The 17,890-nt window shown below is 48.1% G+C and overlaps 1 non-coding gene across 1 annotated transcript; it reads right to left on the bottom strand.

Annotated features, from left to right (window-relative positions):
* Positions 1 to 113: 113 nt before the first annotated feature.
* LOC138490607 (small nucleolar RNA SNORA40) lies at positions 114 to 239 on the bottom strand. Its single transcript, XR_011275547.1, has one exon. It is a non-coding gene; the product is annotated as a small nucleolar RNA SNORA40 (small nucleolar RNA).
* Between the last annotated feature and the right edge of the window lie 17,651 nt (positions 240 to 17,890).

A 17,890-nucleotide genomic window follows, 5' to 3' on the forward strand; every position in this document is an offset into this window, starting at 1 on the left:
GCACTGCAAAGCAGATTCTCCGATGATTTGCACCAAATGCCAGTTTCTGAAAGACAGAAGTCTTAATTCAGAGCAGCACATTAAGACAATGCAACTAGCAAAGTTTAATAACACATGTCCCTTCTTACAAGTATCACAACTCATACAATTAAAAAGTTGTGGGTTGCAAAAGAAGAATCTGTTCTTAGCACTGCTGAAGTTAGGTTTTGCTTATATGCAAGCAAAACGTATCGAGTGCCTCCAAGTCAAGCAACCAGACAATCCCTTTTCTCGTAAGAAGCTGCTGCATAGTGTTGTCGAGTCTACTTACTGTAAATGCATCAGAGTTCTGCAGCACTGTCCCCGTCCCATGTGCAGACATCTTGCACCTAAAAAGAGAAATAGGACTGAGTGCAACCGTCAGACATTTTAAGCAACAAATTAGAGTGCATGTCGCTAACAGACATACGTGGACGACCGTTCCAGTACAAGCGAACCAATCACCCGACACAGAAGACAAATGCAAAGACCACGTGTCACATGTGCCAGGTCTCATTGTCACCCCTGACATGGTGAGGTCAAGAGATGGAAGCAATACCTTGCAATTAATCTAGCCACACAATTCAAACACAACACCTACAGATGTGTGGTGTTAGTGAACACGTGGCATTTATTTTTGTAATCATGCCAGCATAAATCAATTTTGAGTTAAATTGGCTGTATTCAAACTGGGACTGAGGCTCAAAAAAAGGGAGTACGGCGACTGGTTTTAAAATGTAAAGGGGGCACAGCAAATAAAGATAAATTCTCATAAGTTTTGTTCAAAGTTGGAGGGGTATTTTTATATTACAGACATGAGACCTGAGGGGCGGAGGATACGGCATAACAAATAGCTAGCTCGCATCAGGCCATGGGTTCCCGAGCCACAGGCGTTAAGAACAAAAATTGCAACTAGTGTGACAGGACGAGTGTTGTAAGTAGTAGTTTCAGGAAACACAAGTGTGACGGTAGTTAAAAGTTCCATCGTAAATGAAGAACCATCGGCATATTAGGGCCCGGTTTATAAAGCCCAAGAGGTCCAAAAGAATGAGTGCCAATCTTATGCGATCCACCTTAGATGAAAAACTGCCTAGTACCGCTTTATTACAATCGAGAATAAGTGGACAGTATTCACGGTAGACTTGAACCAACATTACATTCGTCAAAAAGGGCCAACTCAAATACAACCGGAAACCTAGAGGGGAGCATTATCCTGCACAGCAACAGATGGTTTCCTTCAATTTGGGTGGGGGCTGGTATACAAGTAATCACACCCACTTAATCGGACTTGCTTCCTATATTGGAAGTCTTTAAATGTTTAATGGGGCACCACATTGCCAAAGGATCACCACATCTCAAACCACTAAATGAAAAAGCACATAAAAAAAAACAAATGTATCCTTAACCGTCGATCCCATTACGCTAACGGAAGGATTACTGTGGTCCTATTTCAAACATTCGCTAGGAAATGTCTTAGCAACATTAGTGCACCACTATATTTTGCTCATGTCCAACATCCGTTTTTCATCCGCAGTATGATTTGCCACTAAGCGCAAACTGCCACGCGAACAAGTCAATGTACAGTAGTACCCAACATTTCAGAAAGAACACTTAAGATATATATAAATTAAAAAAAAGAAAAAAAAAAAAAAAAACACACATCCCCCACCAAAAGACCCCAGCACCCGATGCTCACAGCAGCACTTATGCCGCTGGACCTCAACACAGATCGTTTGCGGGGCAATCAAACCCCAGGTCCTACTTACAAGCTGCACGCAACATATCAACGATGTCACGTGGCTCCTCCACCAATAAGATCACCCACAACACCCTTCAGAGTTAATACCACGTGTAACACGAGTAACGCGCAAAACAAAAAAGAAAAAAAAAGGTTGTTCGGAGAGGGGTGCCAATGGCTGTCAACATGTGCGGAACGTATTTTCGCTAACCCAATTTAGTTATCGCCCAGCGATCTGTACACATCATAAGAGCGAGTCAGAAATTGACAAACATGGTCAAAGTGAAACCGTTTCTAGTAGGTACAGGCCCGAATTAGCCACATCGGCGTCGCACACCCTTACCTGTGTATGCAAGTCGTGTAACAGACAGAACAAAAATGGTCGCCGCCTTATATCCTAAAATGAGTAGGCGTGGCCGACGCACGCCCAACGTGCTTACGTTCGGAAATGGAGCAGCACAGCATGAAGCAGTAGCTCAGCATCCAGCTCATACAAGAGCGCCTTTTTTGTAAAACGAAAAAAAAAGAGAGAAATTAAGTTATTCCATTGAAAAACCAAGACCTGTGCTCCTCAATACACGTTTCACGCTGGTAAAACAGATAGGCGAGCGTGTACGTTTAGCGAAAGCGGAAACTAGAGAGGTACCATTCTATCATAGAGTGTGTCAATCTTGGCCGCCATGCTGGTGGATAAAATACATCAGAATTCAGATTTTCAACACATTCGTTACTGAAAGTCATAATTCTATTACAGACACGGAGGCAAAGGATTATGCTTACTCCACAACTTTACTGTGCTGCTGAACAGTAAAGTTGTGGAGTAAGCATAATCCGAGCCTCAGGTCTTGACATAGAATTCGGAGATTTTAAACTCCAAACAAGGAGGCTGCATAATATGTGAGGAATTATGCACATTAACAGTGTCTTAAGGCTTGCCTTTTTAAAACCGAAACACCCTTTATAATGAGCCAGTTTAGTGATCTGATTTACTCTTTGTCTTACTCATCCTCGTCACAGTACTTAATTGTGAGGTTCTAACCTCCACTTCATGAATCCATTCCATCTTTTTCATCTACCATATATGCCCATTCCTCGCCCCAGACAGCATAACACTCCAGTCCTCCCACAATGAGCCATACATGTTAACCCTCCCAATTTAGGTGTTAGACACTGGCGCAAGGCCCAGGGGCAAACCGCGGGGAAGCAAAAACAAGTGAACCTCCAAAGCAGCACAGAAGGACTCCCAAACCTAGACATAGCCTCTGTCCTCGTTTAATATACACAGATACCAGCTACAGCATGAAACCTAGGCCTATCGGTTTGTTTGTTTGTTTGTTTGTTTGTTTATTTATTTGGTAATGCCTCCCGAACACTTAGGTAGCTGGGCGCAGCAGAGATAAGTATACTTAGGCTTAGTTACAACATACAGAGACTACAAAACATGGACATTGACCTTAGTTACCACATGAGGGTTACAAATATGCCGTGGTGCTATCGGTCACATAGAGTGGTCACAAAGTACAATGGGGCTTAATGACTTGGTTACAGTACTTACAATACATTTGGTAAAGCCATCAGCCAGAGTTACCACATGACAGTTATAGTGAAGCAGTGATACTAAGGTTAATTAGTGCTTTGAAGAGAGGCGGAGAAAGGGGATCCTGGAACAGGGATAGCTCAGTGCCGGATTGGAGTCTAGTGTTACTGGTAGTTGGTACTAAGCCAGTTTGACATATTGCGTCTGAATTTTGGGTAAGGTTGTTCAGTTCTCAGGGTAGGGGGGAGTGCATTCCAAGATATGTCCGCTTTGACCGGGAAACTGGAGCTGCCAGCTTTGGTTCGTTTGGATCTAGGAATCTCTAGAAGGTGGGCATTGGCTGATCTAGTTGGGCATGTTGAAGTTCTCCTCGTTATTCTTTCAGTAAGATATGGGGGTGCTATGTTGTTCAGGCACTTGGAGGTAAGTGTTCTTAATGTTTTAAGAAGAATCCTGTCGTTTATTTTTAGCCAATGGTGAATTCTTCTGAAATTTGATATATGTTCTCTGTCGGGTATGTTCAGGGCCGCTCTTAGGGCATTATTTTGTAGCCTTTGAATTTTCATCCAGGATGTATTTATTGGCGCCTAGGTACAGAGCATTACAGTAGTCCAGTTTGGACATTATTAGTGCATTAGCGAGAGTGATGCAGCTGGTTACAGAAAGAAAAGGTCTACAAGCTCTGATAAGTTTGCAGATGTAGGCAGTAGAGGAGGCTAGGGAGTTGACTTGTTTCTTGAGTGTTAAGGTAGAGTCAAGGTAGAAACCTAACGTTTTTACTTCGGACATCGCCTTGATTGTATTGCCGTAAATGTTAAAAGTGACGTAGCTGGAGCTGAGTTTTTTAGGTTTGCTTCTGAGCCCAGGATCAGTATCTCAGTTGTATCGTCATTCAGGCAGAGGCCGTGGGAGGCCATCCATGCCTGAATGAGGAGGTATATCTTGTTTACCAAGACCGTATCCTCGACAAAATTGCACGAAAGGGGAATGAGGATCTGGGTGTCGTCTGCATAATTTTTGTGGGTGACACCCAGTCTGTCCAATTTGTCAAAGAGGGGCTTGGTAAAGATGTTATACATTGTAGGTGAAACACAAGATCCCTGTGGTACACCACAGATATTTTGGATTGGGCATGCAGAAGCTGAGGGGGAAAAAAATCCATCTTGCGGTTAGCTAAAAAGGACTGGACCCAGGTTATGGCATCGCTTGAGAAATGGGCAGCCGACTCCAGGCGTTTGCATAAAACTGCGTGATCCACCAAGTCGAAGGCCGCTGATCGGTCAAGGAGGAGTAGCATAGCTGTTTTCCCATTGTCCTTCAGCTCATCGATTTGGGTCTTAAGGTCAATTAATGCAGTTTCCGTGCCGTGTTGAGGGCGGAAGCCGGATTGACGGGATCCTACTAAGTGGTTGACTTCAAGGTAATGCTGAATTTGAAGGTAAACTACTCTATCGATTATTTTGAGGAGGAAGGGGACCTTGGTAATCAGTCTATAGCTCGTTGGGATAGAAGGCTCTAAGGTTTGTTTTTTCAGCAGAGGGAGAACCCAAGAATTTTTAATGTTATTGGGCACAATGTTGGTCTTGAAAGATGAGTTGATGAGCTTAGAAATGAAAGGCGCTAAGTCTCTGGCTGCGTCCTTTATAATTTGTGCCGGGCAGTTGTCTCCCTAGCAGTTAGATGGACTCAAGGAGAGTGTAATTTTCTCAGTTTCTAGAATGGAGATATTAGTGAATCTAAAAGGCGTGATAGTTCTGTGGGCAGAGGGGGAGGGGTAGGTAGTGGCTCAGTGGGGGCAGTGAGGCCTTTTTATTTGCTATTTTAGTTTGGAGTGATGTGATTTTGTTTGACAGGGCATTTTGGATGTCGGTACACCATTGATGTCTTTAGGGACATTGTCTGTGGGTGGAATGGGGGCTTCCTTTTCCCGTAGGATAGCGAATAGTTCCTTGGTATTGGAATTGGGCTTTGAGATTCTGTAATTGAACGTGTTTATTTTGTGAGGATTTTTTCTTTTTTATACATGTTGGCAAAGTTAGTTAGTTTAGCTTTGTTCTCATCCGTGGGAGAGTGACGCCAGGTGGCTTGGAGTTTTCTTTTTTGGAGTCTTAATTCTTTAAGTTGTGGAGTAAACCAGGCATTGAGGTGTGATTTCTGCCTGCTTTTGCTGAGTTATATGGGTGCGATGTTGTCAAGGGCCTTGGCCATGAAACTGTTGAAGACCTCCAGTAGGAGTTTGGGGTCAGTATAAATTGCAATGGCATTAATGGATGGGAGGAGGTGAGGTAGTCATTTTTCTGCTGTGATATCCTTTTTTACTTCTTGTAGAAAGTGGAGGTGCCATGGCAATAGTTTTAGGACTATGAAGTTCTAGGGTAGAGGAGAAGCAGACTAGGTAGTGGTCCGTCCATGATTGCGGGACAATATTGGTGATTGAGATATTGCAGTTTGAATCGGCCAACCCAGTCGAGGGTGCTTCCTTTGGTATGGGAAGTGGTGAGAACGTTTTGTGTAAGGCCATGATCCGCTAGGATAGCTGCTACTGATTGGGCATGTTTATTTTCTGGGTCATTGAAGCCCAGATTGAAGTCTCCCATCAATAGTATCTGTGATGAGTGTTTCATGTTGTTGGTAAGAAGGCTAGATAGGTCCTCCTTGAAGGTTCCCAATGGACCTGGGGGGTCTGTAGACCAGATTCATGGTTAATGTCCGGTTGCAGGATGTTAAGATGGATTTCTGAACTCTGACCTGGAGGGAGGGGCAGAGGTTCAGAAGGGCAGCCTAGTTTCTTGGAACAGGGTAACCTCTGGACAAGCCAGACCAATCAGGGTAGCAATGGCGGCGGTCAAGACTAAGTCTCAAGAGGGGTGAGGGTGACTGAAAGCCCGCAATGAGCACACAAAGCAAGGACACTTACAAATTACTCCAGACAGGTGTTATATTAAAAATATAGACACATTTATTACAAGGCCTTTGTAACATCGACCATAGCAAAGAATCACAATAATACTAAAGTAAACCAACACATCACAATCAATACAATATATATACAAGAACGAGGGGTCTAAGGAGTTAGGAGCACGTAATATGTAGACCACCTAGGTGGGGAGTAAAACAGGCAGTGCAAGTAATCATTAGACCCAGTTCGACATCTGAAATACACCTAACTAGGAGGAAGCCCAAGCCCATACGAAGAGAGGAGCCTTAAGCTCAAAAGTACCTACACGCGCTGGTTCCAATGGACAAAAGAGGGCCTCTTCAAGGATATCAGGCAGTTCAGGAAGGTGAATGAAGCGATGCAGAACAAGTTCGCACTACTCAAGCAAGGCCTCCACTTGTGGGCAGAGGCAGGGTGAGAGTGCGGGATAGAGTCGCTATTTCGCAACAGCGGTAGAAAAGAAACGGGCTCCTGCGCGAGGGGCCACCGGTTGGGGTATGGACTACTCACCGGCCCTCGACGCAGGCAGACCCAGACTTCTCCAGTTCAGTTCACGTTGCTGGCAGGTTCAGCTGCGATGATCAGGACGTCTTGACACCGTGTAGATTCTGCGTAGCAGGATGCAGGGTTGAGGGTGTCCCAAAGGCAGCGGACGTGCACAGGTTGTTACCACAGCAGGGCAACACGGCAATCGCGTTTACTCTGGTCCGTGCGCACTCGTCTCACTTCAGACCTGGGAATGCCAAGAGTACGAAATTCGGTGTGAGGGTGCCGTGGACACAGAGCAAGCAGTAAACCAAGTTTCGGGGGCTTCCCCGAAACGGCGGCGGTGACAGAGCAAAGCGTCCTGCGTAAACTGGTCAGCCCACTGGTTGGCCCAGGAACGCTTCCGAAGAGGCTTACTTGCAGGGTTTGATGAAGGTGCCGGGAATAGTTGATCCCACTATTCCAATGGGTCGAAGCGCCTTCGCAGACCTTCTAGGATGATCAGATGCAGAGGGGTCTCTCAGGACGACAGCGGCTCAGGGTGGCAAACAATCCGCGGGTCACCAGCGGTTCCTCGACTCAGCGTCTTGTCGGAGAATACTTGGCTCCCTATCCCTTGATCGGTGTGAACTCAGGAGATCGACATGGTAGTGGTGTTTCCAGCCTCCTCTTATCCAAAGTTCCCTTCGCGTCCAAAGTTCCCTTCGTGCCAAAACGGAGAGGACCCAATGGGAGATCTGCTCACAAACACTCACACCATACGTGGACCTATCACATACCACGGTGGTCCCAGGCATTCAAGACACTCCAGACTCTCTGGCACCCAGGATGTGTATTGGGAACAGACATCCCAGCCCAATCAAGGAGGCACACACAAGGCATACAGAAGCCTGCGAAAGCGTTGTGTTTCGCGGGAAAGTGCATGACCAAATAAGGACTACCCTGGGTCGGCTCGACCTGGGGGAAGGTGAAGGGGCAAGACGGTCAGGGGACAGGACAAAGAACCTCGTGGCATGGCCATTTTGGAGCCAAGCCACTTACTCGTGCCAAACGTGGTAAGTGCGGATAACATGGCAAAAAAACACAAAAGAAACGATAGCTGCCACCAGTCCTGTCCGTGACACACTTGCACAGTTCATAATACGTCCAGCGAGAGGTTTCTAGGGCCTTTGGAATGACTAGAAACACAAGAGTGCGGTAACGTAAGTTACGGTGCACTCTTGTGTTATGTTGCACAATAGCTGCAACATGAGAAAAGGACTAAGGGAAACAAAGTCTCCCCGTACTGACTGTCGTAAGGGCATGTCAGTTTCCCCATAAGAACTGAGCGAAAGCCCAGAGGAGTGCGGCGGAAGGCTGCGCTTCTCTGGCAAAGTCTAGATCAGGGTGTAAAACAGCAGCAAAAAGTTTGGGGGTTGCCACATGGAAGGAAAATTACGTACAATATGAAATCTTTCCTAACACAGGATATGGGTAGTTTGGCTGTGAGCACTTCACATGATTGGCAGGGGGGTGGGGTAGCGAGTTTAATGGCAAGGTTAGTTTTGGATATAATAGCTAGGCAGCCTCCACTGGCATTAGTCCTCTCTACTCTAAGTATTTGGTAGCTGTCTGGAATTGCAAGCATGAGGGCAGGGCCTGCTGCGTCATGTAGTCAGGATTCGGTTATCGCTAGGATGTGCAAATTCGCATTAGATAGAGTATCTGCGATTTCTGTGGCATGTGCCACGATGGATCTAGCATTAATGAGAGCTCCAGACATAGTCAAGGTGCTGCTTGGTTTATGAGGGGAGGGGTGTTTAATTTTAGGTGGTTTGGTTCTCGTGTGGGTTTTAGTAGAGGGGGCATGCACAGAATTTGGGTTTTTATACCTAGGCCACCTGTTCTGGCCTAGGCGTCAGTTCCTGAACTAGAGTAGTGGCTTTAAGTTTAGGATATGTGTTTTGGGTGAAATTACTGTTAGTCTTAGGCTCATAGAGACTAGGCAGTCTTGATCTAAGTCTGTTATTTCTATTTTGTAGGGGGCATGGTGAGTTCTTAATCAGGGAGGTAGAGGTAAAGTAGGGATAGAAGTATCTGGTTCAATTGGGTCTTACTTGTGTTCGGTACAGGATTCGGCATAACCGAATCCAGAGATTCGGGTATGCCAATCCATGGAGGTGTTCAGAAAGAGGCTAAAAACCTTCTTTTTCAAATAAGTTAAGCAAGCTGTAAAGTCAGATGCAATATCTATACACTTTACTCCTGTTGGATAGTCAACATCTGCACCCAAATGCAGTTAAGTCTGTTTGGTGCGTGTAAGAAATGCTCCAAATCAAATCAAATCAAAATCACATAGACCTGGACAATTATCACTCCAGCAGAGCAATCTCTCAGCCCATGGTATGTATATCTCACACACTAGTGTGGACACAGGCCGCAGGCACGGCCAAGCATCCATGGACGACAGAACACAGCTACAGTTAAGCACATCCGGCCTAGTTTTCACATAGCCGTCCAGACTGAAACACCTGACGTACCTCAATACCTCTTCCACTAGCGTACAGCAACCACCACCCGAAAGGAATCTGGTATAGCTGGCCGCACACACACTCTCTCAACAATAGCAATCTCATTCCAACCCTCAACATCACCCACACATGTGTCTGACTTCTCTTGGGCTGCTTAGTGGAGCCTTGCCTCGCCACACAAGTCTTAGAACGGCAACATGTGTACACATGCATCTCCTAAACTAAACTCCCTAGAATCTCCAACCACATCGACTACGTTCACCAAGGGCGTTCAACTAAGAAAAAAGAGCGTTGAGGCCAGACAAGTGGGGAAAGAGCGCCATATAAATAACCAAATACAATACAATGCAATACAATACATTACATGTGCTGGGAGGTGGCAACCTCGGACAAAAATATTTTTAAAACAACAAAAAATGGTTTCTTTTTGAAGTCACTATGCCTTCATAAAGACATTGGGCCTCATTACAAATCAGGCAATCCGGAAATAACGGTGGCGGTAAACCCGCCGCCACCGTTGTTTCCGGACCGCCTGATCCCGACTCCTGCAGGCGGGAGGTGATGTTCCCGCCAGGTTTGACCTGGCGGGTTTAGCACCGCCCGCCTGCAGGCGGACGAGGAAACACCGGCAGCATTACGAGATGCTGCCGGTGTTTCCATGATCCCCATTCCCATTGAGTCCCATAGGACTCAATGGGAATGGGGATTAACACCATTCCGCCTCAGTGATTCCCGGAAAACCGGGGTTGTAATGCCCCGGTAATTCCAGGAATCACGGAGGCGGAATGGTAATACGAGTCTGGCGGTAACCAGGTGGTTTTACCGCCTCGGTTACCGCCGGACTTGTAATGAGGCCCATTATTTCTTTATGAAGGCAGATTGACTACAAAAAGACTATGGGCCTCATTACAACTCCTCCGGTCCAGACTTAACGCTGCCGGTACCGGCACCATTTCATCGTCCGTCCAATCATGAGCTGCGGACCCGGAAATAGCACCACCATAAACCGCTACTGCAGAGTTTAAGCACCCGTAAACTCTGCCTGCATGGAAACCCCTCCGTTACCAGCAATACTAAACACCGCGGGCATCACAAGTAGCACGGACATGGAAACACCGCCATAAAAATGGCGCTAAAACCATGACCACGGTGGCGGTACCGTCGACACCGTGAACAAGACGTTAAACAGTGCCTGGTGACCTGAATCAGGGCACAGGTGCACCAAATCAGCCCAGCTGGACCCAGCAGGCCACAGGGAGCCTACAAAAGGACCACACACAGGCCAACTCAAAACAGAGCAATGCAGGCAGCAGCTCTGGTAGCATTGGGACTGGGCCTACTCAACCAACAGGCAGCACTGCACATAATGGCAGTAATGGTGCAGAGGAAGAGGCGGAGGCGTAGGAGGCGCAGGCGCCAACCAGCTAACCCTGTACCCATGGCAAACCCCATTGTCCAGCCGGCACCACCCCGCAGGCAGCCTGCAATACCATGCATCAGGGCCTCACCCTGGAACCTAACCCCAGGACAGATCCACAAATTATACCTGCTGCACCGTCCAACAATCCTGTACATCACCGCCATGATAGAGGACGACATCAGCAGGCACATAGACACCCTCACCGCCACCCCCCCCTCCTGAAGGTTGTGTCAGTACTGCATTTTCTTGGCACCGGTACCTATCAACACACAGTTGGTGAGCTGCACGGCCTATCACAACCATGTTTCTCCAGAATACTGGTACAGGTACTGGATGCCCTGTTGCGCCATGTGTCTGAACAGATTGCCCTACCCCGTACCCTCCCCCAGGTCATTGCCACCAAGTTGGCCTTCCATGCCATTACAGGCATGCCAAATTGCATAGGTGCAGTTGACTGCACCCACATCGAGCTGACAGTACCACGTGCAATCGAGATGGTGTTCCGCAATAGGAAACAGTACCACTCACTGAATGTACAGATGGTATGTGATGCCACACAAGTGATAACACATTGCTGCACACGTTTCCCGGGCTCAACACATGACTCAATGGTACTGCGGAATTCGACATTGCCACGGTAAATGGAACGCTATGCTGGACAAAGCACATGGCTATTGGGTGAGTACATCTGCCAATGCACCGGCCCTCTGGAAGGGGTGTGTGTGTCCAGGGCAATAAGCAATGTGAGTGTGCTGCTGCGACTGCACATGCATCCCCCCTCCCCACCCATTAACTGAATAGACAGCCCAACCCAAACATCACAAAGCAACACATGACAGGTTGCCACAGTGTCCCCATACACACCCTGCCACATGACACACACAGCCTGAACTGACGCTGGCACATACAATTGGAGCCACTGCATATTGTGGGTGGGGGTATGCAGTGGCTCCAGGTGTATGTGCCAGTGGAGAGTGCCCTCCCAATGCACATGATGCCTGTACATGAGACATCCTGCATCGACTACATCATCACAGTGGAGTGACTCTGCCCTGTGTGCACAGCACTGCACAATGCCATACTTACAAGCCAATGTCACCCGCAGGCACACCAATGCGTTGGTCAATGTCCAGTTGCCAATCTCCACTACAATGACCAAAGAACGGTAATACCCACCGGTCCAACCACTGCATGCCACATTTTCATGATTGAACAATGACACAAGATTGCACTACATCTGATGAAGACATGACAACAAACACTGACATGTCCCCCACATCTACATCCCATGTAGGTGATGCTGGATATGCACTTACACCATAGATGATGACGCCTGTACAGAGGCCAAGGGACAGGCATGAAGAGGCGTACAACAGGGCACACGTCCGCACACGTGGCATGATTAAGAGGACATTTGGACTACTGAAGGCCCGGTTCCGCTGTTTGGGCAGATCTGGCGGATCACTGCTGTACAGCCCAATGAAGACAGGTAAAATTACACTTGTGTGTGCCATGCTGCACAATCTGTGCCTGCGCAGGAACGTTCTGATGCCCCCAGATGCAGATGATGAAGATGGGGATGGAGATGGGATGGGGATGGGATGGCTCAACCTCCTCCTGGGGATCCACTAGATGGACAACGAACACGGGATGCACTGATTCGCATTTACTTTTGAGAGACTGCACATTCACAGCATTGCATGGATATGGTGATGACAGTAAATCAATTGTTGAACTGCAAATGAAATGATGGATGTCCACTTATGTTTGTATTTTTTCAAATGATGATATATTAATGAAATCACAACAGGGGTGGAGGTGCAATGGTTAGGGAAGCTGTACACCCGTGCCCACCCACCACCCAAACGTACCCACCCCCTACCAGGTCCTAATACACAAACTCCCTAATGGACCACCCCCACCACCCAAACATACCCACCCCCTCACATCCTTGTAGTCCCCATGTGTCCTGCAGTGCCTGACACAGATGCCATCATTTCCGTGTGCGCTTCTGCGCTTGTGTATCCTTGCCCGAAGGCCCTGTTAGCCGACTCGAGCGCCTCCGTGGACTGGCAGAGGTGGAGCTGAAGGGGGTGGATGTAGTGGATGGCCCTGAGGCTGGGATTGGTGGCAAATGTGCAAGATATGCCTGTTGGCCGATCAACATGGACTCAAGAATTCTCGAAGTTTTGTCCTAGCCCTCCCTCACATGGCGTGCCAGGGTCACTAATGTGCTGGCAAAGCGTCCAATGGACCTTGAGAGGCGACGTACAGATGTGCTGTAGCACTCCCTCTGCAGCAGAGGTGTTGCAAGTGTGGGGCTAACGGGGCTATAGCCCCTGGTCTTTTGGTTGTAGCCCCGGATAGAATCTCAGGAGCTACAACCAAAAGGCTAGCTAGCCCCCAGTCCCGACGGTTCCGACATTAGCATAGCCCCAGGTCTTTTCCAGACCTAGCAACACCCCTGTCTGCAGCCTGGATTCCTCAAGCTGCCTTTCCACCAGCTGGGTGAGGGTAGCCTGCTGCTCCTCCATCCGCTGCATGCGGGAATTGAGCTCTGCCATTGAGGGGGTAGGTGACCTCATAGGACTGTGGATTGCTGTGGGGCTGAACTGCAGCTCATGGAATGATGCCAAGTCATCCAGGGTGGGCGCCATCCCCTGTGGCCCTGTATCTGACTGCAGTGCCGAGGCACTGTGGTCGCTACATGCTGCCTCCTCTGCAGTGCAGATGCTTTCTGTGGAGGGTTGTATGGGCATGATGGGTGCCCGTGGCACCTGTGTTGCATCAGGCAGCGTGGAGATGGTGGAGATGTTGGTGATGGTGGCCAACACATGTGTGGCAGATGCTACTGGGGGCAGAGATGCAGAACTGCTGGCAGCATCCTCCTGGGCAGGGGCGCTGGCTTGCACACGTGCTGGAGCTGATTGCCTGGGCTGTTGTGCGGTATCACTGTCACTTGATACGGCTGTGGGGACACAGAGGGCATGCAATTAGTTGTGTGGTGGTGCCTGATGGGTGCATCACATGCATCATACAGGTTGATCATTTATAAGTAGCATTTACATGCATATGTTTGTCGCCGGACATGCACTGTAGTGATATGGTTCACCTTCTGGATCATGATGGTGTCCTTTGGGCCAGTCATGCACTGCCTGGGGGGGAGGGGGTTGTTAATGTGTCCTTTGGGCCAGTCATGCACTGCCTGGGGGCGGGGGGGGGGGGGGGTTTAATGGGTCCTTTGGCCCAGTCATGCACTGCCTGGGGGAGAGGTTGTTAATGGATCCTTTGGCCCAGTCATGCACTGCCTGGGGGGTGGGGCGGGTTATTAATGGGTCCTTTGGCCCAGTCATGCACTGCCTGGGGGGGGGGGGTTGTTAATGGGTCCTTTGGCCCAGTCATGCACTGCCTGGAGGGGGGTGGGTTGTTAATGTGTCCTTTGGCCCAGTCATGCACTGCCTGGGGGGGTTTGTTAATGGGTCATTTGGCCCAGTCACGTACTGCCTGGGGGGGGGGTGTTAATGGGTCCTTTGGCCCAGTCATGCACTGCCTGGGGTGGGGGGGTGTTTGTTAATGGGTCCTTTGGCCCAGTCATGCACTGCCTGGGGGGGGGGGGGGGTTGTTAATGGGTCCTTTGGGCCACTCCTGGCCTCAACATATACTCTTATGGCATTCATATTTGCGCACTTACCAGCATCTGCAGGTGGGCTCACTCCTGCCTAAGCATCCCCGATCCCATGGATGCCCTCAAGGTGGAGGACACTGCTGCAGCGCTCCTCCCATGTTTGCAGCCTCAGTGGGGAAGGGGGTCCTCCGCCTGTCCCCTTCCGCCTTCCGCCTTCCGCCCACACTTCCTTCCTCCGCTGCTGTGTAGCACGCCGTTGATCGGCACTGAACAGCATCTCAGCATGCTCCACTATGCGCTCGACCAGAACAGTTAGCTCTGCCTCACTAAAGCGCTGTTTGCGCTGCCTCTGGGCTGGAATCCTGGCAGACATGCTGGTGGTCCCTTTTGGCTTCTCACAGTGTGTATTCTGCTTGTGCTGACTCTGGATGGCCATGGATTGTGCTTTATATGATGTCCGCCTCCCTGTTTCCTGTTTTGGCGATCATGGTATTTCCGGTTCTCTGTCCGTGGCGACGGTGGCGGACACGGTTTTTACGCTACTTGTGGCACCGCTATGTCCATTTCCGTGGGTGTTTCCATGGCAGCGGTTACACCGTTTCTGCGTCCGTGTGGTGCACGCGACCGACAGCACGTAATCGGCCGGTCTTTCCGCAACCTTGCGGACACAGAAACTTTATTACCGCCGCCGCGGAATCACCGCAGTCCGGACCGGAAAAGTTGTAATGAGGCCCTATTTCTTTTTGAAGTCAGAGGCTGCCCCACCCCATGACATGGAAGCCTCCAGACTGGTGGCCTCCATTTCATGGGGTCGGGCGAGCCTGATGAATTCAAAAATAGTTTCTTTTATGCTTCATAAATATTTCTTTACCGTTACGGTTCGGTCCTTTAACAGAAATACTTTTTTTTATGAAGTCAGAGGGACTTCAAAAAGAAACAATTTCTTTTTGAAGTAATAGGGCTCCCTCCACCCCATGACATGGATGCCTCCAGATCCTCTGCAGATGACGGGAACAAGCGTTCCTGTCTGCTGTTATGTGTTGTTATGTTATGTTATGTTATGTTATTTGGCATTTATATAGCACTCTATATATCATTTGTATGACCTCAAAGCGCTGGTAGGTTGAACGCTCTCAGGGACTGTAGTCCAGGTCAGTTGAGAGAATAGGGTGTTGTAGGGTGCTTTGGTGCACCGGGTATGTGCGCAGCTGATGTAATTGCCTGATGGTAGCTGCATCCTAGCATTAGGTGTGGTGATATTGATATCAGTTGAATGTGTGCAGTCTGGCGGGTGGACATCAAGACTGGGTTCTAGCTGCTTTGGGCCTGTAGGACACTTATGTGTGCAGCTAGGCGGGTTTGTCATGGGATATAGCTGTGTTTTATTAGAGTGATGAGGTGTTTATGTGTTGATGTTCGTATGTAATGCTATGCCAAATATATCGAGGGGTATAGCTGCACTCTAATTGAGTGATGGTGTATAGAAGAGAGTAAGCATAGTGATGTGGGAGGTGAGAGTTTGGATTGAGTTAATATCTAAATCATAGGCAACTATATTACACAACAAGGTCGGGTGGCACTTCTAGTTGTGAGGCCAGTGAGTGAGAGCAATCCTAATTGTGCAGCACATGCAAGTGAGTCACAGTGCCACCTAAGGGGGTACTTTCAAGATGTGAGTTGAATTAGCCTTCTAAATGTGAATCAATCTTGCAAGAACAATTCTTAAGCATGTAAATAAATCACAGTATCATCATAGCGTGCACCCTCTAGATTTGAGTCAATTGTAACAAGACCAGTTCTAGGATAACAGCACAAGCAGGCGACGCAGAATAGTAAAATCACAGTAAGGTCACAGTGGGCGCTCTGAGGGCCTTGTTCCCTGGACCAACGGTTCAAAGGTAAGAACATTTATTTTCTTTAAATGTATATGCAGTGCGTGTACGTGTGTGTTTGTGTTTGTGTATATATATATTTATATAGTGCATGAATGAGTGCATGATGAATGGGTGGCTGCCTGGGTGTGCCTGTGTGAGTGTATGGATATAAGGGTGCACACTTAAATGTATGGGTGGCTGGGTGTGCGTGTGAGAGTGTATGGTGAATAGTGTGTGTGCTTGTGTTCAGGGGTGCAATGAAACCTACATTTGGTGGGGGGTGGGGTTAACGCTTCAAATACTGGGGGAGGTGCTAACTTCACAGGCGGTGGGGGAGCCACACTTATTTGTGTGGGGGCATCAAACTTCTTTAGGCATTCAAATGAGACTATTCTAATGAAGCTTCAATGTAACAAGCAGTTAACTCTCTCCTTTCAGTCTGAAAGCACCCACTTATGGACTGCTTTTAGAATGAGCGGTCTTCTGTCCACTCTCTACCCTGCCAATCACTCCCCTGGAATGCAAGTACTAAACCCACTTCACGATTTCAATTGCCTAAATTATTATGCATCTAAATGAAGGTACTAACAGTGAAATGCTTAAAGTTAGTAATTGCCGGGCCTTTGTTAACGGCAAAACCCAGGCGCTGTTTAACACCTGTGTCTTGTTCTGTCGAGCAATGGCTCTGTAGGTCAGCCAGATCGAGTAAACATAGCCCAAAAAGTTGGGGGCGGGGGGAGGGCTGGTGCCCAGTCAGATCAGTGGTGTTGTGCCACTGCTTGTGTTTAATGCCATGATTACTTATTAGTAATCTTCATTACTGCTAGCCCTATTCTTCTTCGTCACAGTACTTGTTTATGAGGCAATTTGCCTCATAAACAAGTACTGGGATGAGGTTGAGGGACATGAAGGTAACGAGTGGCTTAGTTACCTGTAATCTTCATTACTCCTAGTCCCACTCTTTCCCATCCCAGTACTTACCTATGAGACAAGGTGCCTCATACGTAAGCACTGGGACAAGGAAGAGAGACGTGGAGGTAATTGTGGGCCGAGGAGCTAATTTTGGGTTTTGGGGCAGGAGGTGGGAGGGAGAGGGGATTGTGTGATAAATTGTAATGGTCATCCATGTCCAGGCTAAGCAGGCACGATATGTGGTATTAGTGGCTAGAGTGGCATTTTGGTGCAGCCAGTCAAGTCATTTCTTACTTTAGCTTGACTTTATTTAACAGGGCATTTCTGATAAAGCAGTCCTTCTAAGTGTAATTACCTGGCTAGGCTAGCATTTGGGTGCTGTCAGTTTAGCCGTTTCTTACTGTTGTGTTGTATATTTTTCTGGGCATCTGTGATAAAAACAACCATGATATGTGTTATTGCTTCGACTAGCATTTTGGTGCAACCAGTCCAGCTATTTTATCTATTGCCTTTTATTGGGCATTTCTAAGGTGCCTATACATCAAGAACATGGTTTTTCAAAGGGCCCACAGGGTAAAGGAAAGGGAACAAGGGAAACATCTGGACAATGGAATACGCCAATACAGACAAAACGGTCCTATGCCTTGTGAACATTTGGATTGTGCAAGTGCAGAGAGAGAGAAGGGACAGAGGAAATTAGAAAGTGCTAGAGGATCCACAAAGGAGTGAAGTGCCAGGGAGGTAGTTGCAAGGCAAAAGGTAAGTGGCAGGCAGTGACCACTGGATGTAGGAGGGGTCACCAGCCCATCAATAAGTGCAGGCCTCTGGGGCA

The sequence above is a fragment of the Ambystoma mexicanum genome, chromosome 9 (assembly GCF_040938575.1).
Source record: "Ambystoma mexicanum isolate Mex_15411 chromosome 9, UKY_AmexF1_1, whole genome shotgun sequence".
NCBI classification, from domain to species: Eukaryota; Metazoa; Chordata; class Amphibia; order Caudata; family Ambystomatidae; genus Ambystoma; species Ambystoma mexicanum.